This window comes from Arachis hypogaea, chromosome 14 (genome assembly GCF_003086295.3).
Source record: "Arachis hypogaea cultivar Tifrunner chromosome 14, arahy.Tifrunner.gnm2.J5K5, whole genome shotgun sequence".
Taxonomy (NCBI): Eukaryota; Viridiplantae; Streptophyta; class Magnoliopsida; order Fabales; family Fabaceae; genus Arachis; species Arachis hypogaea.
The window spans coordinates 109,829,926-109,856,937 of NC_092049.1; the positions used below are offsets into that span (position 1 = coordinate 109,829,926).

Sequence of the window (27,012 nt, forward strand, 5' to 3'; positions counted from 1 at the left end):
TAAGCTGCATTCTGACAGTGTGTTGGTTTTCATCCTCACAGGTTGGTGGTGATAGGTTGGACTCAATGGAAACTGTAGGTAATACAAGAGAAAGAGGGTTGAATGAATGGCAGCAAAAGAGATTTTCTAGTGATGGTTGGAACATATTTCAAACTTCCAAGACTTATAATCTCAATGATGAACAACAAGGTCAAAGTCCAAGAGCTCTTATTGAGGCATATGGTTGTAACAAAGGCTCTGAAATTCCTAGTACTAAGCTTTTGTTGGTGGAGCAGCCTGGCAGAAATGGTTTAAGGAGCAAGTTTTTATTGGCATCATGGCAGGACACTGAAGAAGAGGAGTATGATTGGAAAGATAATTCTATGATGCACGGACACTGACACGGACACGGGACACGCCGACACGTGAATTTTAAAATCTTATAAGACATAGGGACACACATATGTATAAAATATAAAGTATTTTTTAGATAAAGCGTAATGATATTTTGATATTTTATTGATATTAAAATATAAACTAATTTTTTAATTATTTTTAATATCTTATTTTAATTATATCAAGTATTTAAAATATTTTTTGCTTTAATAAATAATAATATATACTATATCTAAATTTATTTCAAGAATATATGTTAAGAATAAGACTGAACACGCTGACATGTGATGGTATTTAGGTGTGTCCAAGCGTGTCCGGTGAAGAATTTTTTATTTTATATTAAGACACGTTTTGGACACAGCAGACACGCGTGTCGGACGCGTGTTGGACGAGTGTTGGTGAGTGTCGTGTCCGAAATGTGTCCGACACGCAGACACGACAATTTAGCGAAGTGTTCGTGTTTCGTAGAAAAATATAAATCTAGGATTAGTAGACTGTAGTAGAAACAGCAGTTCTATGCAATTAAGTGTTAGATTCTCCAGGAAAAGGAAGTTATCTAATGATCTATCTAATTCTTCACAGTACCCCTTTAATATGGGGGCTTCTCTCCCTGCTGTCAATGCTCATGCTACTTGTCCTTCTGGCTTGAATCCAGCATTTCCATTGCAAAAACGTCCTAGGAGTTTGTTTGAACCAATAAACGTTAATAATAACACCAATGTGGGTCATGGTCCAAATAGAACTTTGTTTCTACATGACTAGTTGCCTAATCAACCTGGACCAATTTCCTCTAACGTGCAAAATCATGGACAAACACCTCAACTACAGTTTCTTCCACCTCAAGTTCCATCTTCAACACAAATTAGTCATGGAGCTCTTTGCAAGCACATGGTGCCTCAATAAGTACGCCCATCTCAAATCCATTACCTGATATGCAGGGCCAAAGTTTACATTCACATGGGGGAACCTTGCCACCTTTACATCCAAGCCTCCCACATGCTCCATCACAAATGATGTCTCATCCCTATACCGATGCTTCGGTGACAAGTCAACCACCACCTGCATATCTTAATTTGATTAGTTCACTAGTGAACCACGGTGTGATCTCGGTAACTAATCCACCCACCAATCCACCCACCGGACTGGTAACTATACTTTCATTAGTTTCCCTCCCTTTCTAGTTTGTTGATTTGAGATAGTTATTTAAATGAACTCATGTTTTAGGATTCCATTGGGACAGAGTTCGATCCAGATATCTTGAAGGTTCGTCATGAAGGTGTAATCAGTGCCTTATACGGTGATCTTTCTAGACAATGCACGAGCTGCGGTCTCCGATTCAAAAAGCAAGATGAGCACAGTAGACATATGGATTGGCACGTGACTAGGAACCGAATGTCGAAAAGCCGGAGCAGAAGGGGTCTCAAAAGTGGTTTGCAAGTGAGAGCATGTGGCTAAGTGGTGCAGAGGCTTCGGGAAAGGAATCGATTCCAGGGTCGTTGGCTCCCAAGGATACAGAGGAAATGAAAGATGAGGAAGAGTTAGGTGTTCCTGCTGAAGAGGATCAGAGTCGATGTGCACTGTGTGGAGAGGGCTTCGATGAGTTTTACAGCGACGAAATGGATGAGTGGATGTATAGAGGAGCCACATACCTTAAGGCACCCATGGGAACAACATTGGCCACCATGGACAGACATCAACTAGGACCCATTGTTCATTCCAAATGCAGATCTGACTCTGACTCTACTATGCCCTCAACCAATAGGTATTTGCCTTTTATATACGATCCTAGTTACAATATATTAGCTTACTGCTACTATTATTTACTCTTCTTCTTTATTTTGTTTGTGTATGCAGGGAACCTACCAAGGGAGTAGTAAGAGAAAAAGATTGCGGGTCGACCAAACATCAGTTTTGTGCACCCTTAATTAGGACTTACTAATACTTTTTAGGGTAGAGTTGAATCATGTATAGCTATAGTTACGCTAATAGTGTTCCCAATTTCTTGCCGTCAAATACTATTAGTTGCTGTTGCTAGTGCTCTATTGTTGTTCGGGTGGGAGCCCCGGCAGTAGATTTCATTCATCAGCAAAATCACATTATATTACTGTAGCAGTAAGCATGTTTAATTCATTGAATTTAATAAAACTTTGTGTTCCGAATTATGATTTAGTTTAATAGGTATATATAAAAAATAAAAAATATAAAAAAACATAAGACATGTAAAATAAATAAGGAAGATGTATTTAAATATAAAATAAAGATGTGTAAATAGAAGACTCTAATATTATAACTAACTCAATAAGAATGATTATTATTGTGCGGCAGTATAAAGAGAGGAAGAATTATTATTGATTTTGTGTGTACGTATTATACTATCACAAATCCATGCCCTATTTATACTTGTCCAAGATTCCCCTTTTCAAACTTCATTAATATAAAGTCTATCATGGGGAAACAAAGCACCACAAATCCATGCCCTATTTATACTTGTCCAAGATTTCCCTTTTCAAACTTCATTAATATAAAGTCTATCATGGGGAAACAAAGCACCGCTCATAGTTAATATTGCATAGCCCAAAGTTAACTTGACTGGAGAGATGGACATTAATACTTATCATAACACTCCCCCTTGAATGTCCATTTAGGATTATTGTCTCATTAAAACCTTACTAAAGAAAAACTCAATGGAAAAATACTTTAGTGAAAGAAAAAGAGTACAATATTCTGTGATGGGGACTGCCTCATTAAAAACCTTGTTAAGAAAAACCCAATGGGAAAAAAATTTGACCAAGGAAAAAAGAGTACAGTCTCCCCCTCTTGTCGACATTATTTAATGTCTCGAAATCGGTGCATCCCAATCTCATGTACCAATTTTTCAAAGGAGAATTTTGGGAGTGACTTTGTGAATAAATCTGCTAGCTTGTCACTTGAGTGGATCTGTTGGACATCAATTGTCCCTTGATTTTGAAGATCATGAGTGAAGAAGAATTTGGGAGAAATATGCTTTGTTCTATCACCTTTGATGTATCCGCCTTTAAGTTGAGCAATGCATGATGTATTATCTTCAAACAGGACAGTTGGAGCTATCTTATGATCAATTAGTCCACATGATGACAGAATATATTGGATCAAACTCCTGAGCCAAAAATACTCGCGACTAGCTTCATGTATTGCTAGTATTTCAGCATGATTAGAGGAGGTTGCTGCTATCGTTTGTTTTGTGGACATCCATGATATAGCTGTACCACCATATGTGAACAGGTATCCCGTTTGAGATCTTCCTTTGTGTGGATCAGACAAGTATCCAGCATCTGCATAAGCAAGGGTGGCAAGCGGAGAAGCCCACCCCGCCCCACCTAGTGCAGCGGTCCTAGAATCCCACCTCGTCTCGCCTAACTGCGGGCTGGCGGGCTAAGCCCGCCAGAGCTCCTCTTTTTTTTTTTACCATTAACTACTAAATAATATATATAATTTCACAATCATATTAATAAATTTATAATTTCTAAAGGCATAAAAAATTATATTTTTTATATTCATAAACTTTAAAATCTTTATAATTATAAATATCTAATAAACATAATTATGAACCAAGTTTTCATCCAAAACATAAGTATAAATATTCTCTCCAAAGCAAAATAAACATAATTTAAAACATAATTATAAATATTGTCTCTAAAGTAACATAAACATAATCCAAACTACTCAATTTTTATCTTCAAACTCTTATAAGTTAGGTTGGGGGAAGTTAGATTTTGGCCAGAAAATTGTAAAAATATCCCCTCACTAAAAAAATACTAAGTCCGGTGGGAAGTCCGCCCCACCCCGCCAAAGCCCGCGGTTTAAGCGGTGTGGGTTAGGCGGGCTTTTGCTATTTGGCGGTCCTAATTTTTCAGCCCGCCCCTCCTTTTTTGACAGGTTACGCGAGCCGGCCCGACGGGTTTAGGCCTGTTTGTCACCCCTATGCATAGCCAACTAGTTGTGACTTGGATCTATAGAGATAAAGCAATCCCATATCAACCGTTCCATGAAGATATCGAAAGATTTGTTTGATTCCATTCCAATGTCTTTTGGTTGGAGAGTAACTATATCTTGCTAGTAAATTCACAGCAAATGATATATCGGGTCTTGTATTATTTGCAAGATACATTAGCGCTCCAATGACACTAAGATATGGTACCTCAGGACCAAGGATATCTTCATTTTCTTCTTTGGGACAGAATTGATCCTTTTCCACATCCAAAGATCTTACGATCATTGGGGTACTCAAGGGATGTGATTTATCCATATAAAATCTTTTCAAGATTTTTTTTGTGTATGTTGTTTGATGCATAAAGATCCCATTTTTTGTATGCTCGATCTGCAAGCCGAGAAAAAATTTAGTCTTTCCAAGATCTTTCATCTCAAACTCTTCTTTTAGAGTTTTTATAATTGTTGGAATCTCTTCAGGAGTTTTAATGATATTTAAATCATCTACGTACATAGCAATTATAATGAATCCAGATGCAGTTTTCTTTATGAAATCACATGGACAGATATCATCATTCTTATATCCGTTTTTGGTCAGATACTCAGTAAGACGATTATACTACATTATTCCAGATTGTTTTAGACCATATAAAGATCTTTGCAATTTAATTGAGTATAATCCCTGTGAATATTTATTGGATGGTTTAGATATCTTTAGTCCTTCAGGGACTTTCATATAGATATCCCGATATAATGAGCCATATAAGTAGGCTGTTACCACATCCATTAAATGCATATGCAGTTTATGATATGCAGATAAACTGACCAAATAATGCAATGTTATCGCATCCACTACAAGGGAATACGTTTCTTCATAATCTATACCAGGCCTTTGTGAAAAATCTTGTGCCACAAGTCGGGCTTTGTAGCACACAACTTCATTTTTCTCATTTCACTTTCTCACAAATACCCACCTGTATCCAACAGGTTTTACATCTTCTGGTGTACGGACTACAGGTCTAAAGACTTCACATTTTGCAAGTGAGTCTAATTTAGCCTTCATGGCTTCTTCCCATTTTGGCCAATCATTTCTTTGTCGACATTCTTCGACTAATCTTGGCTCAAGATCCTTACTTTCATGCATGATATTTAATGCCACATTATATGCAAATTTTTCATTGACAATTGTCTTATTTCGGTCCCATTTCTCTCCTGTAAAGACATAATTTATTGAGATCTCGTCATTTTCACAATTTTCAGGTACCTGAACGTCTTCTGGCGTTAAAACTATATCAAAATTTTGGACAAATGCAGGTGTCTTTACTATGTCTTTTTCAACAGGAATAGTATTTACCTCTTTTCTTTTTCAAGGATTTTTGTCTTTGGAACCGACAGGCCTACCACGCTTCTGGCGTGTATTTGCTTCGGTGGTAATTTGTCCAACTGGGACATCAATTCGAATTAGGGCATTTTCTACTGGTATATAAGATTTGGTTATCCTCTTTATATCGGGAAATACATCAGGCAATTCATTTGCTATTCTTTGCAAATGTATAATCTTTTGAACTTCTAGTTCACATTGTCCTGATCGAGGATCTAAATACATCAAGGATGATGCATTCCAATTAAGTTCCTTTTCAAAAAGCTTATTCTCTCCCCCTAATGTTGGAAATTTTGATTCATCAAAATGACAATCCGCAAATCGGGCTTTAAATACATCTCCAGTTTGTATCTCAAGATACCTCATTATAGAGGGAGAATCATATCCAACACATATCCCCAATTTTCTTTGGGGTCCCATTTTGGTGTGATTAAGTGGTACAATGGAAACATATATCGCACACCCAAATATTTTTAAATGGGAAATATTTGGCTGCTTGCCAAAGGCTAATTGCATAGGAGAGAACTGATGGTAACTCGTTGGCTTCAAACGAATAAGTGTTGCGGCTTGTAAAATAGCATGCCCCAAACCGAAGTTGGTAGATTTGTTCTCATAAGTAAGGGTCTAGCAATTAATTGGAGGCGTTTAATAAGTGATTCTGCTAACCCATTTTGTGTGTGAACATGAGTTACTGGATGTTCAACACTTATTCCATTAGCCATACAATAAGCATCAAAGGCTTGGGAAGTAAATTCACCAGCATTATCAAGACGAATTGCTTTGATTGGATTTTCTGAAAATTGTGCTTTTAATAGAATAATTTGAGCCAGTAATCTCGCAAACGCCAGGTTGCGAGAAGACAATAAGCACACATGTGACCATCTCGAAGATGCGTCTATTAGGACCATAAAATATCTAAAAGATCCACATGGTGGATGAATAGATCCACATATATCGCCTTGAATCCTTTCTAGGAATTCAGGGGACTCAAATCCAATCTTTACTGGTGATGGCCTTAAAATTAACTTCCCTTGAGAACATGCAGCACAACAAAATTCACTAGATTTAAGAATCTTCTGGTTCTTTAGTAAATGTCCATGGGAGTTTTCAATAATTATTCGCATCATGGTTGTTCCCGGATGACCCAATCAGTCGTGCCAAGTTATGAATTCATTTGGGTTAGTAAACTTCTTGTTTACAATGGCATGTGATTCAATTGCACTAATCTTGGTATAATATAACCCAAATGAAAGTGAGGATAATTTTTCTAATATAACCTTTTTATTTGAATCATGAGTTGTGATACATAAGTACTCATGACCTCCCTCATTCATAGTCTCAATATGATATCCATTTCGGCAAATATCTTTGAAACTCAATAAGTTCCTTAGAGACTTGGTAGACAATAGTGCATTATTTATTATGAATTTTGTTCTTCTAGGAAACAAAATTATAGCTCTTCCGGAGCTTTCAATCACATTGTCTGAGTCAATAATAGTATTAACATATTCTTTTTTTGGCACAAGATGGGTAAAATATATATCACTTTTGAGAATGGTGTGCGAACTTGCACTATCCGCAAGGCATACATCTTCATTATATATTCTTGCCATTTTCTTCAAAGATAAATAATAATAAAATGAGTAGCATGCACAGTCAAATTGAATTCTTGATTGGAATTATTTTTCTAAGAAACACTGCACATAATGTCATATACTAAAATTTTATTTTAAAATTTGACACATTCATTAATTTTGAAATTCATAAATATTTTATTAAACATTATTTATATACATTATTCATATGCATAGAAAATAAAACTTAACAAGAAGTTATTTATATTATTTATTTACATGAATACTTAACAATCTCATATATCAAACTATTCCATCATTGATCAAATGACCAATATTTCCTTCAGGATCCTCAAAGAAGTCAAATACATCATAATGAGTGGTGGAATTTTCAACATCATTTGAAACAAAATTCGACTCTTTTCCTTTGTCGTCTTTTTTCAAAGATGCTTGATAAAGATCGACTAGGTGCCTTGGGGTACGACAGGTACGTGACCAATGACCCTTTCCATCACAACGGAAACACTTATCCTCTGTTGATTTATTTTGCCCAATATTTCTTTCTTTATCCCACTTCTGGTGAGATCTTCTCTTTTGAACATAATTCCTTTTCCTTCCATAGTTTTTCTTGTTACTAAAGCTTTGCCATTTACCTCTTCTGGGGTAATGATTTGCCGCATTTACTTCAGAAAATGGGGCAGCGCCAGCTGGGCGCGCTTCGTAATTTTTTAAAAGCAACTCATTATTGCGTTCAGCAACAAGAAGGCAAGAAATTAACTCATAATATTTTTTAAATCCTTTTTCTCGATACTGCTGCTGTAGGAGCACATTCGAGGCATGGAAGGTTGAGAAAGTTTTCTCCAACATATCATTATCAGTTATCTTTTTCTCACATAATTTCATTCGTGAGGTGATTCGAAACATTGCAGAATTATATTCATTTATGGATTTAAAATCATGTAGACGCAAGTGCGTCCATTCATATCGGGCTTGAGGAAGTATCACCGTCTTTTGATGATTATACCTTTCTTCAAGGTCTTTCCAAAGATCTGCAGGAACTTTTAATGTAAGATATTCATTTTTCAATCCTTCGTCAAGATGACGACGAAGAAAAATCATGGCTTTGGCTTTATCCTTCTGGGATGCATTATTTTTAGCCTTAATAGTATCTCTAAGATCCATTAAATCAAGATGGATTTCAGCATCTAATATCTATGATAAATAATTGTTTACAGATATATCAAGAGCATTGAATTCAAGATGAGAGAGATTCGACATAATGAAAATTTGTTACCTGAGTCTTCCTAAATTTTGGTCAGAGTCTCGTGCTAATAACGTGTTGTAAAATAAATAAGAAAGATGTACTAAATATAAAATAAAAATGTGTAAATAGAAGACTCTAATATTATAACTAACTCAATAAGAATTATTCATATATATTTATTAATATATGTAGTAACGTAAATAGAAAGAGAGATATTAATAGTGTAAAAAGAAAGAAGAGAATGTTTATTATTGTATGGCAGTATAAAGAGAGGAAGAATTGTTATTGATTTTGTGTATACGTATGATCACAAATCTATGCTCTATTTATATTTGTCCAAAATTTTCCTTTTTAAACTTCATTAATATAAAATCTATCATAAAAAAAAACAAAGCACCACTCATAATTAATATTACACGGTTCAAAGTTAACTTGATTGAAGAGATGGACATTCGTACTTATTCTAACAAGACATTCAATAAAGTAAAAGCATATGTATTGCTATATAAGAAAATGTTTTGATTTAGTTGCTTACCCATTCAAAAGTCTTGTTCCTTCTTATTAAGGAAAGCATTTGATTGGATAAGTATAAAGGTTAGTGTATATCAATTAAATTCTACTTAGATATTAAAAATTTAAATAAATTTTAGGGCTTGTGAATTGACCAGATTTAATTTACCACCATTTGATTTTTTTTAAATTAACATAATTATTTAATTACTTGGCTAATAGGAAAAAGTTTTCTATATCCTCCTTTTATACGCTTTTTTTTTTTTTTACTATTTTGTAGTTTAACTTTCTTGGTTAATAGGAACATCCATATTATTATTCTCCTATTATATATGTGATACCTAGAAAGAGTTACGTGAATAATGTGGATGTGAGGTGCGGATAATTTAAGTACTTTTTTGTGTTTGAATAAATCTGTGGAACATAAAAATGAAGTTATGGAATTACTACATTATAAGTAGCTCGTTTATTGCTCATATATCATATTTTTCAAAGACTTAATGTTTATCAAAGATGTTTTTGCATTGTATGAGGCTGTTGAAAAGTTGTGCTTAGGGAGACAACATATATACGATTTCAATTCATATGGGGGGAAGAAATTATTAAAGCAACTGTGCTTATACTATACAACTTGGCCAAAATGGCAAAGTGATTGACTATACACGGATTGGTACAAACAAAATAATAATGAATTAATTATTCCTATTTATCTAATCCTCCATTCTATCAATTCCTTTCTTAAAATTTTTGCCATGAGGTATCATGGATATTTATTTTAAGTCTAGAGCCAACAACTTTTTTAAATTCTGGTCAATATATAAAAAAAAGTGAGTCATTGAATGAAATCTCACACCATTAAAATTATCATTGATGGCTATAAATACCAAAAGTTGCTGGCATTCTTCTTTATTTTATTTTTCCTTTACCCCCCCCCCCCCCTTTTCTCTTTCGCTCTTCTTTACCCTTTGTGTGCTTAAAATTTTCCATGAAATAATTTGCGATCAAAGACTATAGCTGCATCCTTATTATCTCCACAACCACTGCAGTTTACAACGACCTTGCTGCCGTCACATAAAGTAGGGACCAGATTATCTAAGATAGCCAATGCATGAGCAGCCTCCAATGATGGAAATATGCCTTCCAATTTGCATAATCTTTCATAAGCTGCCAAACATCATCAATTAATTAGTAAAAAGTAAGAGTTTAAGCATTAATTAATTTCTGTGTGTTGTATAAGCATAATAAAGGTGAAATTTGCCTTACCAGCCATCAAGAGCTTCTTGATCAGTTGCAACGCAGAATTCGGGGCGTCCGGTTTCTTTTAGGTAACTCAACTCAGGACTAACTCCTGGATACTCCATCCTGCAAATTGAAGCAACGAACCAATTACTTTGAGGTTAAACATAAAGAGCATGCAGTAACTAAGTAATTAGGAGTTAATAATAAGAATAAGATCGATAAATACGGACCCAGGAGAAATGGAGTGTGGTCCAATAATTTGTCCATCCTGATCCTGCAAGAGGTAGCTTAGAACTCCATGGTAGACACCCACTTCACCAGTGACGAGTGTGGAAGAGTGTCTTCCACTCTCCAAGCCGCACCCACCGGCCTCAACACCAATGAGCCTCACATCCTTGTCTTCTAAGAACTCATGGAACAAACCAAGAGCGTTAGATCCAGTCCCCACGCACGCTACCAGCACGTCTGGCTTCCCTCCCCATTTCTCCAACGCTTGCTTCCTCGTTTCTCTCCCTATCACTGACTGAAACTCACGCACCATCGTCGGGCATGGGTGCGGCCCAACTGCCGAACCCGTCAAGTGGTAACTGTTTTCCATTTCTCCCACCCAACACCGAAATGCCTCCGATGCTAGCTGCGTCCTTGAAGCTTCCATTAACTCTTTCTACCTTAGCACCTAACAGTTTCATCAACTGCACGTTAGAACTTTCCTTCTCCATTTCTTTGGCGGCCATGAACACTGTGCATTCCAAACCAAGCTTAGCGCAGGCTGCGGCGGTTGCGATGCCGTGCTGTCCAGCTGCGGTGGCCGTCACGACGCTCTTTCTGCCCATGCGTTTGGCAATCATGGCTTGTGCAAGAGCGTTGTTCATCTTGTGGGAGCCACCGTGGTTGAGATCTTCTCTCTTGAGGTATATGCCAGGGCCTTTTCCATTGTTGTTCATCTCGTAGTACTCCGATAACCGCCGCGCGTAATACAGTGGCGTCTCTCTCCCTGCAAAGTCTTTTAATGACTCTGCTATCTCTGCCTGCATTCCACAATAACAACGAAACGAAACGTAACTTATTAATTGCCGGATTTGATTATATTTTATTGTTGTTCATGCATAATGCATGTGAAACTTATTAGCTTGACGTGAATTTTCTAACCTTAAAAGCTTCATCATGTAGGGCCTTGTTGAACTCAGCTTCAAGCTGGCTCAAACAAACTACAAGTGTCTCAGGTACAAACTTGCCTCCAAACCTACCAAATTTACCAGAATTAATGATGGGGGCATCAGTATTATTATTCCTCTCTTTCAGCTCCTTCTCTGATAAGGGTTTTATAGTAGGCACATAAGTTTTGGCCAATTTGGTAGGGAGGTTAGTCTTATAAAAGGTGTCTTGATGATCATCAGTGGCAACCATCAAACAGGAGCGCACTTTATTGGGTGCTCCTTGCTGCCTGTAATGGTTGCTGCTGCTAGCAAATGCCCCTAACTGCAATTTGCATGTCATCAATTTTAGTTTGAGTGAGAATGAAATTGATGGCTTAGAGAGTATAGATGAGAGTGCTTGGTTGACTGGTTGCTTATATTAGTTTGTGAAAAGTGATAAACTCCTGCTTTCCCTATGCCCGCTTTTATAGCTACAATTTGCACGCACTTGACTTTTCAACCGAGTAGAAGCCTATAGCTACAGTTTGCCGCGCACTTGACCTTACTACCGAGTAAAAGCCAAGTTTAGGAATGGTACGCTATTGGCTAACTGAATATGAGTTGGAAGTGTTACTAGTTACTACACATAAAGAAGCCCTATAACTAATTCTCAGTCAAAAACTTTTTTTTTTCCCGATCAATATAACTAAAAAAAAGTATGAGAAGTCAATATATGTTTTATACCATGTGTATAATAGGGTTAAATTAAAATTAGAATTAAATTAGAGGTAATTAATTAATTTTGTGTAATTTTTAATTTAAAATTTAAATTAAATCATGATTCCGGTCAATTATGACAATTAATTAATTTTGAGTAGTTTTCAATTTAAAATTTGAATCAAATCATGAATTCCGTTATTTATGGAATTAAATTAGGATTACTTCCTTCTTTCAATACGGTGTGAACTTTTTCTCTCACTCTCTCCTCGAAGCAAAAGCCGGTAAAGTGCCGCCAAGGTTACCAGCTGTCGTCGGACATCGCGCCGACACTCTTCCGACTAGCGTCGTTGTCCGCACAGGCCACCGTACATAGGGAGGACGCACATATTGTGTGAGTCAAGCTCGCGGCACCGCAGCAATCTGGATGTCCAGCGCCTCCGTCGCAGTCGGTTTGTGCCTTTTTCCCATCGCCGGATGTTCCCTTTCTCTATGAACGTGGATGGTTATTCCTGCTTGTTCATATTGTGTGAGTCATTTTATAAAGTAATTACGTTGTTATTTATACACGTTCACATTGGATGTTCGTTTTTGTATAATTTTGGATGTTCACTTTCTCAGTTTTCGTGGTTGTTTATTCTTCGAGTAATTTAACAAACAATGGAGTTTTTTGGGGTTAGGGTAACGGTGGGTGATGAAGGATTAATGTGAAAGAATTTATGATAAATTGGGGGTAGATATTACAAAACAGAATAGGCAACTAGAAATTAGGATTAATGATGTTTAATTTACATTATTAATACATATTGGGTCAAATAAACAGCTCATTATATAGATATCTCATTGTCTCCCTAGCGAGAATCTATAACTAATCATCTATCAGATTAGATTTAAAGAACACAAAGTATTTAGAAATCAATAAAAAATTAATTTAAAATAATCTAAAATTATTCTATTTTACATTATTTAGTTTTTGTTTATTTATTTTATATTTGTTAATTATTGTTAAATAATAAAATAAAATTAATATAACAAATGTATAAATACATTTAAGAAAAATATTAAACAACTAATATTTTTCATTAATACTGTTCTTGTCGGAATTGGACCCGAGGTATGGGTCGTCTGCAACTGGAAGAGCACTAGTGATGTCCTCCTCCTATGTGCTGCACCACAAATTCTTTCTTCGTCCGAACAATGTGGAGAACCTGCAAAAGAACTCCAACGGCTAAGTCAGTTTGTGATCTCAACAATATAATAATAGTATTCGGAGAGCTCTGTTTTGTGATTTGTCTCATGTGTGTGCTAGGTCGTTTGTGTTTTGCTATTTATCTTTGAAAAGTGCATCTGTTGTAATTCGGAGATTCCTGGGACCTCAACTGAGGTGTATCGCGGATCCCTCTCTTTTATTTTGGCTCAACCGACTTTGACCTAGCAGTTCTGAGGTGTAACGTCGGCCCCGAATCGTTTGGGTATGGATCACAGCCCCCAAACTTGACTTGCTGGTGCCGGTAGCAAGTTGAGAGCTTATGTCCGAATTTCCGACGTTATACCTTTTTTTTGTAGCACCTGAGTCCCCAAGCTCAACGTGATGCCGATTTTAGCATTCGTCAACCCTTTGTGACAGCCTTATTTAATGCGTGTCTTTATTGCTGACTTTGGGAGACAAAATGACACGTTCATTTTTCTCAGTAATAAATGTTAATGGGGTATTGGTTTGAGGTGATCATGACCGTGAATGTCTCATTGGGTAAGTGAATAGTTACGATATCCAACGGTCAGGATTAATTTCCTAATGTGAATCGTGTGATAGTGCGTTATGTACTTGGGGCCTCTTTAGTTTGCTCATGTGCTCATGAATGTTTTTTGTAGCCTCAAGTCAAAGAAGATGACAATGAAAGGTTAGTATTTTGTTTCTTCCATCATTTGTTCCCTGTTGTCTGTTCTAATATGTTTTAGAAATGAAAAAACCAAAAGATAAAGTAGTGGAGGTTAAGGATGATTTATGTGAATGGGTACATGCGGACGTGAAGTGTCGCGCTTCCCTTTTCCAAAACTCTAAGAGTTTAGCTGAGCTTAACGCCGTGAGTTGGGTCTTCGCGGCTCTGGTGTTGGTATCGAACTACTTTCCTGTAACGGGGAGGAGAGGGTTTGTGAAAAATGGGTGATTGGGCTTATTTCTATGTGTATACTTGTTTAGTGACGGAACTAAATGTAAAGTTCCCTTTTTCAGAATTTGAGTGTATGATTTTGACACAGTTGAACTGTGCTTCCTCCAAACTCCACCCCAACTCTTAGGCTTTTCTTCGTGCCTTTGAGTGTTTAATGGGGTTTCTGGAGTATGAGCCTTCTTTGAACATCTTCTTTTCGCTATTCCAAACGAAGGGGGTTCAAAAAGGTCTCTGGATAAACTTGAGCAGTTATCCATGGCGCTCTTTGTTTGTCTTGTACAAATATTCTTTAAAAAACTTTAAGGAAATGTTTGTGAAAGTTCGCTCCTGTGAAATAGAGTATCCTTTCTTCTTAGATAGTGAATTAGGAGAAAAGTTTCCTCTCTATTGGTGCCCCGAATCCATGCAGGTTCTGGATGCTGTTAAGAGGTCTGAGGAAGAAGACTTGCTATTAGAGTATCTTATTGACTATTTTTCTGCCGGGAAATTGTTATCTATTGCGAAGATTTTGAAGTTTAAAAATGATGTTGATGGGTTAAATAGCTACATTGTTGAGGGTCATGCTAATGTTGCTTTGTTGTTTAGACTGTTTTATATGGTGATAATTTGTTGTACTTTGTTTGTACAGGTGGAAGGGTTCTGAGCTTGTCCTCGGCAAGGATGAGATCTTTCTTTGATCAAAAGAAAAAGGAGGGTATGGAGGTCTCAGGGAGTAAGGTGATAAACGACAAGGAGGGTAGGGAGGTCTCGGGGAGTTAGGTGATGAAGAACAATGTTGCTGATACTGCACAGTCTAGTGCGCACCCTCGGGGTGAGAAACGGAAGAGTCTTGAGCCTGAACGCTCGCTTGAGATCCTTTCTGGTGTAGACTTGGTTTTTGGTTCTGGGGTTAGACATGAGGTAAAGAAGCAAATGCGGTTACATGGCTTTGTGAATGGTGATAGTGTAGAATCCACTTGGAGTGATCAATTTCCTTTTGCTGCCCTGGCAGATAGGGTCGCTCAAAATCCAATTGATGTTTAAGTGCTAAAGGATGCTGGGAGGGAGGTAATGGGTAGTATCTTCAGGTGAATTTGATTTGTGATATAGACTTTTTCCTAGTTCGTTATTTGTGGCTTTTAATTGTATGAAAATTTGGTTTGTTGAAGGTTATTGGTACAATGTTGCCTTGTGTTGGTCGGAGTACAGAGTTACTGGGGGTTGAAGAAAGGAATGATGCTAAGAATTTTATGAAGCTTGAGAGGTCTGTTGCTGAGAGGAAAGGGGTAGTTATCGATCTTACCAAGAAGATGAAAGATCTGGCGGTGGAGGTAGAAAACTTGCAAGATTAGATTCGAACACTTCAGAGCCAGTTGCAGAAATCTAATGTGGAGAAGGGTAAAACGACATCTCGAATTAGAGAGCTTGAGGATGAAGGGCTAGAGTTATTTGCGGCGGGATTTGATCGCGCTATAAATCAAGTTGCTGTTTTTTCTCCTGACTTTGATGTTAGTCGTTTTAATGTTACAAAAATTGTTTTGGATGGACATCTGGTGGATGACGAACTTGGAGGGAAGGTCCAGGATGAGACTGCAGGTGCAGTTGGAAAAGATAATTGATGTTTAGAACTTTTATTTTGTACTAGTTTGTTTGGATGGACTTTAGTCTTTTGATAGTTTCATTTGAACCTTCTCGGATTGTAAAGCTATAATGCTTTTTAAATGACCGTGCAACATCTTTTGTTGCTTTTTGTATGTTTGAAATGGTGCTTTGATTTTCATCGCATGTTTGTTTTGACAGATCGTTTAGAAAAGATGCATGAATTATTATTTTAAGATAATGTTGAGATGCTTTGAAGTGGTCGGCCTCGTTAAAACCTCCCCGAGTAAAACTCTTTTTGGGAAAAACCTCAGTGGTAGGAAAAAGAGTACCTTCCGGATCTTCGAATTGTTTACAAATGGTCAAATGTAGTATAACCGTAATGACAAAATATTCCATGTATTTGGTAAATCGACCCCTTCCAAAGTTTGTAGGGAGTATGCTCCTCCGCCATGAACTTGCGAAACTCGGAAGGGACCTTCTCAATTTGCGGCGAGCTTGCTTTGCCCTAGGGTTTTGCTGACATCTTCAAGGCATTTGAGGACGAGGGGTCCTTGTTGTAATGGCTGAGGTCTGACCTTCTTATTGTACTTGTGTTGTATTATGAGCTGCATTACTTCTTGTCGTATTCTTGCGGCTTGTCGTTCCTCTTCTATGGTATCCAACTCAGCGTTCCTCATTTGGTCATCTGCCTCTTCATTAAAATAGTCGGTTCTGATTGACCCTTGGGATATTTCTACTGGGATCATGGCATCGGTTCTGAAAACTAGCTTGAAAGGTGTTTCTTTGGTCGAACTTTGTGGGGTGGCAGGGACGGACCCAGGTAGGGTAATAAGGGGGCATTTGCCCCCACTCTTATTTTTTAAAAAAAAAATATATACATATATAATATGCCCCCATTTTAAATTTTAAATAACCCTATTGCAAATAAATTTAGCCTATTATTTAAAGTCTCAAATCTACTTTATCTTTATATCATTTTGACTATTAGTTAACCAAATCAAATTTAGTCTTCTCTCATTCTCAAATCCCAATCGTCATCACTCCTTTATTCTCTTAAATCCTCTTCTTAGTTTCAACCTTCTTTTTCTATTCATTTTCTAGTGGTCATCTTTTCTTCATCAAAAGTTAAATTTTAAATTCTCTATTTTTTAAATATAACTCTTCATGACTCTATGTATCTTTCAATTTCATTGTTTCTCTTTTTGATATTTTCAATTACAAATTATAATTCAAGCAATTATAGTTTAGGTATTAATCTAATTTTTTATTCTCTTTATAAATTTATATATTTTATTTTATTCTCAATTTAGTGATCTTTATTATTTATTTGTTTATCTTTCGCTCTATTTTATTATATGTAATTATGTTGCATATACATTTCTAAAGTCAATTGATCAATTTACTAATTTAGAATATATATTTTTTATTTATAGAAATAATAATAGAAGATTATTTTAAAAAAATATCTTTCATTTTATTTTATTATATGTAATTTTTAGTTTTTTTATTCGAATAATTAATGTGCACTTTTATTTTTTTTTTAATTTAGATTAATATATCTTTGGATAGTAATGTATATTATTGTTGCCCTCCAACATAAATTTTCTGGGTCCGTCACTGTGGGGTGGTGTTGTATCCCTAAAGTATTTCTGGTATTAACTTGGCCCACTGACTTTTGGCCAAGGTTAGCTTTTTTCTTAATACCTACAAAATGATCTTGTTAGCTGCTTCGACGAGCCCGTTAGTTTGTGGGTGTTCGACCAATGAAAAATGATGGTTTATGTTCAATTTTTGTAAAACATATGCTATTTTCTTATTAGTAAACTGTCTACCATTATCAGTGACGATGTCCATAGGTAACCTATATCGACATATAATAAATTTTCAAATGAAACTTTGTACCTTGTCTGCTGTTATTTTGGCGAGTGGTTGAGCTTCTATCCACTTCGTAAAGTAGTCAATTGCTACAAGTAGGAATTTTACCTGGCCTTGTGATACTGGAAAAGGACCAAAAATGTCAAGCCCCCATCTGTGGAATGGCCATCCGATCTCTGACGTGTGTAGCATCTCGGCTGGGTTGTGTATTACGAATGCGCACTTTTGACAGTTGTCACACCGTTGGACCTTGTTCATGCAATCTCTCTTGAGGAAGGGCCAATAATACCCTGCTCTTAGTAACTTTGCTGCTAAACTTTGACCTCTTATGTGTGTGCCACAAATGCCTTCATGTACTTTTGACATTGCTAGGGCGGCGTCTTCGTCTCCCAGGCACTTTAGCAGAGGCCGGGAGAATCCTCTTCTATATAGATCATTTCCAATAAGAGTGAAAAAATTGGCTTTTTTCCTGAAGATCTTTGAGTTTTCCACTGTTGTTGGTATGGTTCTATTTTTTAAATAGTTGACATATGGAGTTCTCCAGTCTTTGTCCTGTGACAAACTTAGAATAAGGTCGTTGCATATACTAGGTTGTTCCAGGGTTATCTGTGATAATTTTGGTGGTGTATCTGTTTTTCTTGATGTAGCCAGTTTAGATAAGATGTCGGCCCTATTGTTTTCATGCCTATGAGCATGTGTAATTTAAAAATTTTGAAATTGCTGAATTAAATGTTTTACCTATGTTAGATATTGTTCTAACAAAGGCTCATGTACCTGGAAGATGCCATTTACCTGCTGAACCACCAGTAAGGAGTCACAATAGACCTTGATGTGTTGAATTCTACTTTCTTTGGCTAGGCATAGGCCGACCAGCAGTTCTTCATACTTGGATTGGTTATTGCTTACTGGAAATATGTACTTTACTGATTGCTCGGTAGAAACCCCTGCTTTGTCTTTGAGCACAATTCCAGCACCCCCGCCATCCTTATTGGAAGCACCGTCCACATATAATTCCCACTCCGAATAGAGCTTGTCTGTTGGGGTGAATTTTGCAATGAAGTCAGCAAGCCTCAAGCTTGATAGTTGATGGCGTATTCAGATAACTCAACCGACCACTATGTTACCGTTCCTGCAAGATCGGGTCTTGTGAGTACTTGCCACCATGGTTGATTAGTTCGTATCACGATCTCGTAGCCCTGAAAATAATTTCATAGACACCGTGCTGTAATTAGCAAAGCATAGGCTAGTTTTTCAATAGTTGGGTATCGTGTTTCTACATTCTGTAGCATTTTACTGATAAAGTAGACTGGGTGATGCTCCCGATCTATTTCTATTACAAGCATAGATAAAATTGAATTAGCAGAAACTGAGAGGTATAAATACAGTGGTTTACCATGTATTAGTTTTTTCAATATCAAAAGTGATGCCAGGATTGTCTTGAACTCAGTGAAGGCTGTTTCGCACTTGTCAGACCATGCAAAATTTCTAGACTTTCGCAGTGTGTTAAAGAAATGGCATGATCTTGTTGCTAGCGTTGGTAGGAATCTTGATAAGGCCGCCAACCTTCCTGTTAACTATTGTACTTCTTTGATCGTTGTTGGCGACTTCATCTGTATGACCGCGTTGTATTTGTCGGGATTTGCTTCAATTCCTCTGTGGGTTAACATGAACCCTAGGAACTTTCCTCCTTGTACCCCGAATGCACACTTTTCAGGGTTAAGGCGCATGTTGTACTTCCTCAATTGCTTAAATACTTCCTTGAGATCGGACAAATGAGCCTTTTCATTTCCCAACTTGACGACCATATCGTCTACGTACACTTCCACATTTCTTTCGATCTAGCTCTAAAAAACTTTGTTCATCAAGCGTTGTAGGTGGCACCTACATTTTTAAAGCTAAAAGCCATTACTTTATAGCAAAAATTCCTGTGTTCAGTTATAAAGGTTGTTTTGTCCTCATCTAAAGGGTGTATGAGTATCTGGTTATAGCTTAAATAGGCGTCAATGAAGTTTAAAACTTTGTACCCAGAGTGTTGTCTACAAGCTTGTCAATGCACGGCAATGAGTATGAGTCTTTTGGACAGGTTTTGTTTAGATCGGTGAAGTCAACGCACATTTGCCATTTTCTGGAATTCTTTTTTACCATGACAACATTTGCTAACCAAGATGTAAAGCAGATTTCTTGAATGAACCCTGAACTTAGTAATTTTTGTGTTTCCTTGATAGCAGCTTTTATCTTCTCTTGTCCTAGGAGTCGCTTCTTTTGTTTTATTGGACGAGCTTTTGGATCCAGAGCGAGTTTATGGCATATAACTTCTAGGTCTATCCTTGGCATGTCGGTTGAGGTCCAAGTGAACAGGTTGGCGTTTGCTTGGAGTAGATCGATAATTTGTTGCATATATCCTACAGACAATGCGAAGCTGATGTTAGTGCCTTGGATGTCATTGCCAATAATGCTTACCTTATGGAGGTCATCGATCGGCACAAGTCGTTCCTTTATATTTGTCTGAGGATCTAGCTCGGCTAATCTTGGTATATCATCGGTATTGTAGACCGAATTGATTCTCGGCATTAGTGGTTGTTTCATTTTGAGTCCAACATTGTAACATTGCCTCGCTTCCTTTCTGTCAGAGTGTACTGTCGCTATGGTTCCATCCTGTAAGAAAAACTTAACACAGAGGTGAACTGCGGAGACTATAGCTTCGAAAGCATTTAAAGATGGTCTCCCGAGTACGATATTATAAGGACTAAAGCAATCGGCAACTAAATATTGAATATCTAAAGTTTTGGAATAAGGATACTCCCCTAGGGTAGTCCTCACCCAAACATAACCTGTTACCGGGACTCTTTCTCCGGAGAATCCGACCAATTCGCAAGAGGATGGTTGTAACACCTTTTCACTTAACTGCATCTTTTTAAAAGTAGATAGGAATAGGACATCGGCACTACTTCCGGGATCCATGAGGGCCTTTTGGATCGTTAAGTCTCCTGTTGTTACCGAGATTACAACTAGGTCATCAAGATTATGAGTTTTGGATTGAAAATCTTTGTTTGCAAACGTGATTTCCGGGATGTGGAAAGCATTTGTTTGTGATGTTGGGTCATCTTGTAGTATTAGCATGATCTGATAGCTTCTTTTCCTGGCCGAGCTTGTGTCGCCGCCGCATGCGAATCCTTCCAATATGTAATTGATGACTTTCCTTGGTGGGTGACCCTAAACCCTAAATTGAAAAGTGGACCTTAAACCCTAATTTAATAAAACATAGAACAATGTTATCTATAATTAATTTTTATTAATGTTAAATTAACTTGATTGAACTTGATTAATAAAAATACTTAGATGTATATATAACATTATTCCTTTCAAAAACATACATCAGGGATAACTATAAGGCAAACTCAACGGTACCAGTCATTTTAAATTATTCTTGGTGACACAATGTTCCAGAAATATTATGAATAAAACAAAAGTAAAATAAATTTAGATACATTTTATATTATATATGCATCTTCATAATAGTAAGTATTAAGATAATATTTAAAATTATTTTATAATATGAATTTATCCATAAAATTTTCTCAACCGCAATTGTTACACACTCAAAAGCACAACATCTAGTATGCCTGAAATAAAATTTCGGGACACGACTATTATGAAAATATATCATAATAGTAGTAACTGATTTGTGACTGAAAATTATTTGACATCATATTTGTCGTAAAAAGAAGATTGTGACGGATTTAGCTACTAATTTAAGCAACTACCCAAAAATATTTGGGTTAAAAAAATTGGTCGCAAATTAAGATTGTGTGACTAAGTAACCAATTAAAGCATGCACTTTAAATATATAAAACGTTTCGATCACTTTTCATTTAATAATGATTTTTAGAAATAAAAAATAAAAAAAAGTGGAAGCCAGAGCAATAGTGCAATTTAATAATTAATATATATAAAAAGTGTCATATATAATTATTCCGAAGGTTACCTGAAATGTTAATTTGGGTCTGAATGTGAGGTCTAGATCCCTTTAGATGGCAGCGTCTGACTTGTTTGGTGTCGAGTTGTCCCCTATCCAAGTTTCTCGTGAGGAGATGGGGATGGTACCTGCACGAGACTCTGATGCTTAAGTTAGCAAGGGCTTTAGGTAGATTTTTAATAGATTAGAACGTAAATATACCTGAGGGGTGTCAGTGTAATTATAGTAGAGTAGATAACCACCTTTGTTGGAGTAGTTCCATCTTTATTGATGGATAACCGTTCTCTTTATTTGGAAGTTTGTTAGGATCTATCTTTCAGAGAAGATAGAGATATTTGGAGAGATTTGGGGAGACAGTTAGTTACTTAAATAAGCATAAGCTGCCCCTTTTCATTGTGTCCGACCTCTTAGGTGGGTCTTTCATCCTTATTGGGCCTGGTTTTTGTGTTTTGGGCCAGGATATGAACAGTGCCCCTGCTTGAGGTTGAGCTTTACAAAGTCGGACTCGAGCAATTGGATTACCAACTCGAAATGTTGAGTTGTGGAGAAGCTGCCTAGTAGTTTTGAGATCTGAAGCCAAGGAAGTCGGTCAACTCAACATGCTTTGAATGATGTAACATTTTCGTAATCGTTACTCCATAACTATTTGTGCGCTTTTCCCGTGCGCTATCATTTTGTTGTAGGGTAATTGTTACTTTATCGTATTGCAATCTGATATTACAAGTCATTTTTATGTTCTGTGTGACTTGCTCTCTTTACACGACTTGTTTTTGGCCAAGTATTTTCTTAGAACTGATTTGTACAAGTCGTTCTTTCTGAGTTATTTAAGGCTTGTAGGCTTTGTATGATTGGTTTTAGCACATCTTTCTTAACCAGAGAATATTTCTTGTCATAATTTCGTACAACTCGCTCAGATCGAGTTGTTTTGAGGATGCATGACTTGTTTTAATACAAATCACCTTTCTGAAACTTATTTTGATTTTGTACAACTCATTTTATACCGAGTTATTTTGAAGATTGTAGATGATTATTTCTTGATCGAATTTTATGCAACTTGCTTAGTTCGAGTTGTTTTGTAGCATAATGACTTGTTTTAATACAAATCATTTTTGAAACTAATAGTACAAATTTTGTACAACTTGTTTTGATGCAAATCGTTTATTTCAAAACTCGTAATTATTTCTGGGTACTCGTCTAGCTCGTTCGATACGAGTAGTTTTAAGGTTTTACGATTTGTTTCATTTCAAATCATTTAATTAAAATGTGGCTATTTCTTGATCTGATTTCATGCAACTCGTTTAGTTCGAGTTGTTTTTAATACTCCACAACTTGTTTTACAACTTGTTTACTTTGAGTCCTTTTAAAGTATCAGATCATCTTTATAGCCATCGGACTTCATTGCTTTATCCATTATGTCCCTGCTCGAGATCGAGCTTTATAAAGTCGAACTCGAGCAATTAAGTGGATAGGATTATCGAATGAATTTCAATAATTTATTCAACTTGTTTGATTCAAGTTGTTTCTAGAGTGATAGAATTTTATACAACTTGTTTTTAATACAAATCGCTTAGAACATATGGTCATTTTTTACTTGATTTTGTTTAACTCATGAGCTTCAGTTGTTTTAAATCATCAATCCTTATTATAACCATTCGACACCAATTTGAACCTCGTCGCTTTATCCGAGCGACCATTTAAAAAGGTCGGCTCATGAATTTTGTGCTTTGTCGAGCATAAATTGGCGCCTTAGGTGAATGGATTATATTCTTTTATTCCCTCCCTTTTCTAGTTTTAATCATCAATCCTTATTATAACCATTCGACACCAATTTGAACCTCGTCGCTTTATCCGAGCGACCATTTAAAAAGGTCGGCTCATGAATTTTGTGCTTTGTCGAGCATAAATTGGCGCCTTAGGTGAATGGATTATATTCTTATTCCCTCCCTTTTCTAGTTTTTACAAGGTTGTCATCCTTGTGTATGATATAACTCATTTTTACCCGACCTGTTTTAATTAGAGAATTGTTTTTACGTTTTGATTTTGTTCAAAATATTTACAATCCTTTCTTTCCTTTCCAAATCGTTTCTGTATGAGTCGTTTGGTTGAAGGATTCTTTTTCTTGTCTCGAGGGTAATAGGGCAGGTTTGTCCGTGGAAAGGGTTCCCTGAGTCGAGAATTTTCTTCTATTTTGATGTATTTCTCTACCCTTTCTTGAACTTCATTCAAAGAAGTCGTGTATCATTTGGATATTGACTGGGAGAATGGTCCCTCTTTGAGACCATTGACTAGGCCCATAATCACGGCTTCAGTGGACAGATTTTGAATCTCTAGGCAGGCATTGTTAAACCTTTCCATATAGTCACGAAAAGTCTCGCCGACTTCTTGCTTAACTCCTAGTAGGCTCGGGGCGTACTTTGTTTTATCCTTCTGGATGGAGAATCTGGTTAGAAACTTCCTTGCTAGGTCATCGAAACTAGTTATCAACATGGGAGCAAGTTGTCAAACCAATTCATTGCCGCTTTGGTCAACATTGTTGGGAAGGTTTTGCAACGGGTAGTGTCAGAGGCGTCAGCCAGGTACATCCTGCTTTTGAAGTTACTGAGATGGTGCCTTGGATCGGTCGTCCCATCATAGAGATTCATGTCAAGTGTTTTGAAATTGCTGGAAACTTTAGCCCGCATGATCTCTTCTATGAACAGGTTTTCCCCACCTAGGGAGCTGTCTTCTCGATCTATTCAATTACTTTGATTGCGAAGGTCGGCTTCTAACTTCTGGAGCTTTTCTTCTAGCTCCTTTTGTCGTCTTACCTCTCTCCGCAACTCTCGTTCTGCTTCTCGCTGTCGCTCAGCCTCATACTCCAGCTGTTCCAGCCATTCTCGCTAGCCACAAAATAGGCCCAGTATCTCAGCCGTTTGTGGGGGTTCTTCCTCTTCAAGGTGACAGATTTCCGAATGAATCCACCTTGGCTGGCATTTTTCTGATGGCCTTTCCCCATGAGGACCATGCGTCTGGTGTGGTGAAGGTAGTATAATGGCGTTGCCTTTTGGTTAGGGCTCAACTTTAGATTTAGACGTTGTGTAGCCATCTTCATACTGGTGGTCTGTCAATACCAGAAGGTGAATTCCAGGTCTCCAGCAATGGCGTCAATGTTTCGAGGGTTACTTGAAATGTTAATTTGGGCTTGAACGTGAGGTCCAAATCCCTTTTGATGGCAGCATCCGACTTGTTTGGTGCCGACTTGCCGCATGTCCGAGTTCCTCATGAGGAGATGGGAGGTGGTACCTACAAGAGATTTCGATGCTTAAGTTAGTAAGGGCTTTAGGCAGATTTTTAATAGATTATAACGTGAATATACCTGAGAAGTGTCAGTGTATTTATATTAGAGTAGATAACCACCTTTGTTGGAGTAGTTCCATCTTTATTGATGGATAACCATTCCCTTTATCTAGAGAGTTTGTTAGGATCTATCGTTTAGAGAAGATAGAGATAGTTGGAGAAATTTGAGGAGACAGTTACTTACTTAGATAAATATAAGCTGCCTCTTTTCATCGTGCTCGACCTTGTTAAAGAGGTGGGGCCACCCTCTTAGGTGGGTCTTTCATATTTATTGGGCCTGATTTTTGTGCTTTAAGATAGGGTATAAACAATAATCATGTCTCTTTCTAGCTTGAATAGACTATAAATTAATAAAAATCTATTTATAATAAAAATAATTATTAATATATTTATATATAAATATATTATTTAATTTATTTTTAATATATATTTATATTTTAATATATATTTTATATTAATATCTAATTTTGATATATATCTGATATGATTAACAAAATTAGTTATATTATTGCTCCTATAAATTTTTCATTACCGCAAAAAAAGCAAAGGATAAGGTGCAAAACATACATTATTATAGGATAGGAGGGTATCTGATTTATTTTTTTATTTATTAAATATAAGAGAGTATATAAATAAAACTAATAATTGAGATGCTAAATTATTTATAATGGTTCAAGTCAAAGCTAATTAAAAAATATTTTTTATAAATTATATAATAAATAATATTTTAAGAAAAAAATGTAAACCAATTCTTCTCATATTCTTATTATATATATATAATATGGATATAGTTATTATATATCATATATCATATATTTAATTTGTTCCATAATATATATAATATAATTTATTTTGATATAGTAATAGTATAAATAAATTATATCATCATCTAACCAAATTTATATATTTAAAAAAAATTAAATAATAAATATAAAAATTAATTACTTGTGATAATAATATGATAATATATAATTAGATGTCTATATACATTTTTTTATATTGTCAATACGCATTTGGATAAAAAATAAAATATTTATATAAAATTAAAAGTCACTTTTATATATATATATATATATATATATATATATATATATATATATATATATTATGAGTAACAATGATACGGGGTTTAAAGAAAGAAGAAAAAAACTAGATTATTACTAATTTTTTAAACTTAACACCACTTGCATCAGCAAGAAGGTGATGAAACAAGCATAGAAGAGGCTGCTCGAAGAACTTAATTTCAGGAACTTCTCCTTGACCCAGTTTAGCGAGAGCATCCATGCAGAAATTAGCCTCCTTGTAGATATATCTTACTTCTACATTATTCATCTTTGCCAAAAGCTCTTTGATTGAGCAAACGAGAGAAGAACTACCAAGGCTCTTAGGAGACACCTTCTGAACCAATGTTACGGCACATCTAGAGTATGATATTACCACTAATTTTGCGATCATTAGCTCAAAAGCTAGTTTAATCCCAATATACAAGCCCCATAATTCAACCATGGTTATGGTATAGGCTCCGATGTTCATAGTGAAACCAGCAATCATGCAGCTAGCCTAATCCCTAATAATACCCCCGCAGGCACCTCTGCTACCAGGATGAATGACTGATTCATCTAAATTCAATTTAGTCCATCCCCAATTTGGCACCTTCTATCCGACAAGCTCCTCTCTGGTAAGATTTAGTAAGCTACTACTATGCTCAGTTATGCTCAAAATAATGCTATAATTTTCTATAATTTTTTTTATTATTTGGTAAAGTTGATTGTTCGCCAGAATCTCGACCCTGAAAAAGAGATCATTTCTACACTTTCAGACTATATTACATGTTGTGACGAAGATGATGGGCCACAGAGTCTCATACTACTTTTGAGAGACCAATGAAAGGTTAGTACTAAGCCATCCCTG

The 27,012-nt window shown here is 36.2% G+C and overlaps 2 pseudogenes; one reads left to right on the forward strand and one right to left on the reverse strand.

The window, feature by feature from the left end:
- The first annotated feature begins 969 nt into the window (after positions 1-969).
- On the forward strand, positions 970-2,314 carry LOC112742901 (polyadenylation and cleavage factor homolog 4-like; annotated as a pseudogene).
- Positions 2,315-9,621: 7,307 nt separating this feature from the next.
- LOC112743674 (tryptophan synthase beta chain 1-like) lies at positions 9,622-11,886 on the reverse strand (annotated as a pseudogene).
- Between the last annotated feature and the right edge of the window lie 15,126 nt (positions 11,887-27,012).